Raw genomic sequence first — 2,746 nt, forward strand, 5'->3', positions numbered from 1 at the left:
CCTGGGCCAATGGAGAAGTGAAAAGCGGCGCCCAACCCTCACGCGCGACGAAGCTATTGTTAAGCGCACTCGCATAGGGCAAAGGGGGTCGCACTTACTTGTTCTCCATGTCCGAGCCTCCGCTTTGTGGCCGTTCGATGCGTTGTTCCGACAGCCCAGCATCTGGGACCCACCTCACACGTGCTCCTGTGCTGTCTTTTACCTCCCGCACTCCCCATCTCTGCACGATCCAAATCCCACCGACACCGGCGTCCGCGACCTCGCCGTTCGTCCTGCTCCTCGGCGAGCTTGCCCTGCCACGACCCGTCTCACCGGCGTGTTTGCCACGCCGCGGCCCGGCTCACTGGCGCGCTAGCCCCGCCGCAGCCTGGCTAACCGGCGTGCTCCCCCCGTCGCGGCCCGGCTACCGGCGTGCTCCGCCCCGCCGAAGCCCGGATCGCCAGAGAGCTTGGCCCACCGCGATTCGGCTCATCGGCGCACTCAGTCCGGAGCGGCGCCTAAAGTGGAGGCCTGCACTGACGCTCCTCGTGACGCATGAGCGTCGACGTCTGCACCCGGCTCGACTCTTCACGGCGGCACGGCCAACTGAGGTGGCAGCGGAGGCCAGATAACACCGTGCGGACGTGACTCCAAAGGCCGGAGCACAGCGCAGTGTGTCCTCCGGTGCGAGCTCATTGCTCCGGTCGGCTGCAGGCCTGCGGTAATTAGGGAAAAAACTCTCCACCTAAAAACGGCAGATGGAGCGGAACCTTATTGAAAGATCGATATGTCGTCTAGAGGGGGGGTGAATAGGCGTTTAAAAACTCTTATGGATTTGTCTTGTAAGAATGCGGAATTAAACTAACGTTTAGTTTACAAGCACAAACCCTAAATATGCTAAGCTCAACTAAGTGTAACAATAGCAACTAGAGCTAAGCAAGATAGGCACAAGATATATGTAGCACAAGTGATAGCAAGATATATGTACTTCAAGCACGATGGCTATCACAAGGAAAGAGAGCTCTGGTATAGAAATAATCGAGGCACGCGGAGACGAGGATGTATTCTTGTGTTCCCTTCCTTTGCAAGAAGGTACGTCACGTTTGGAGGAGTGGAGGTCCCACGAAGGATTCCCCAACGCCACGAAGGCTCACCCTATTCTCCGATCCATACCCACGAAGGATAATGGCCCTTTCCTTATGGTTAGCTTTTCCTCCACTCCGGAGATGGCAAGCTCCAAAACCACTTCACACACTCCACGAAGGAGAAGCCCGGGCCTCTTCACAATCTTCCTTGAAGAGATCATCGGAGCACCAACCGCCAAGCCAACTAGGAGGTCTCCCTCCAAGTGTAACAAGCTCACGGTCTCTCACTCGAACTAATCGTGGTGGAGATCTCAACACTATGCAATGATGCAAAGCAAGAACACTAGAGGTGTTCAATTCCTTCACACTGAAATCCCACCCAAGCAACAAATGCTAGGATGAGATTAGAGAGGAAGAACAATGGAGGAAATCAACAAATGACTCCAAGATCTAGATCCCAAGAGTTCCCCTCACTTAGAGGAGAAATGGATTGGTGGAGGTTGTAGATGTAGATCTCCTCTCTTAGATCCCTCAAGAATGAGCAAGAATCATGGGGGGAATCAAGAGATAGGGCAAGTTCTTCAAAGGCAACAATGGAGGAGAGAGAGTGAAAGAACTTCCCAAGGTGGAAGAAGGGCTATTTATAGCCCAAGGGAGAAAATAACCGTTGGGGAAGGTAAAGCTTCGAGGAATCCGGTCAACCAGGCCTGGCACCGGGCGGTCCGGCGCAGGGCCTGGTCAGACCGGGCCCGTGACCGGAACGGCCGGTCCAAACAGGGCCACCGACCGGGCAACAACCGAATGACGGGAAAAGGGCCCTGGATAGTGCCCGGTTGGCACCGGTCCAGTGGCCGGTCGGAACCGGACCACCCGGTGCCACGGAATATTTTAGATGATTTTAGAGAGGGAGTCTCCCACCGTCAAGAAACGGTGAAGACGTCCAAACTCAAAAACACAATAGAAGATGCATGCGGATTCCGTTTTCGATGAACTTGGGCTTGTTGTAAAGCTAGCAACAAGCTCAAGAACCTCTCACGGAGAAACACCAAGAAGAAATAGGGATATGCAAAGTATGCAAAGGATTGAGCTCCCTAAGACGATGCGATCAAGTTACCCAACCGAAAGCCCCTCTTGATAGTGCGGCTATCTATCCTATAATCCGGTCTCCCAACAACCACCTTGAGACCAGTAAACGGAAAACCTATAGCAAGGCCATACCTTTGCCTTGCGCATCCCGCTTGATCTCGATGATAGCTCTTCAAGCTCCACTCAAGCCGGAATGCCTCACTTGATCATTGTTGCTTCGTGAAGACTCACAAATGCTCCCCCATACACCATGATGGGAAAGCTCCATTGATGCACATCTTCACATGTCCATTATCACCAAAATGGACGGCAAGCTTCAAGCATATGATCCTCTTGAGATGCTCAATCTTGAACTTGCCCAACTCAACCTTGATGATGATCACCACTTGACGTCATCCTCTCATGGGCTATATGAGATCTCCCTTTTGATGCATGTCCATGGAAAGATACCTAACCCACATAGACAACGCAAGGGAACATATATGATGGGTTAGTTCATAAAGCATAATTGACACGGCTTACCATACCACATGACTTCTCGTGGCACATTCTTCATGCTTCATGTGTTGACCAAACTTGAATCTATTCTTCACTCT

This window comes from Lolium rigidum, chromosome 3 (assembly GCF_022539505.1).
Source record: "Lolium rigidum isolate FL_2022 chromosome 3, APGP_CSIRO_Lrig_0.1, whole genome shotgun sequence".
NCBI classification, from domain to species: Eukaryota; Viridiplantae; Streptophyta; class Magnoliopsida; order Poales; family Poaceae; genus Lolium; species Lolium rigidum.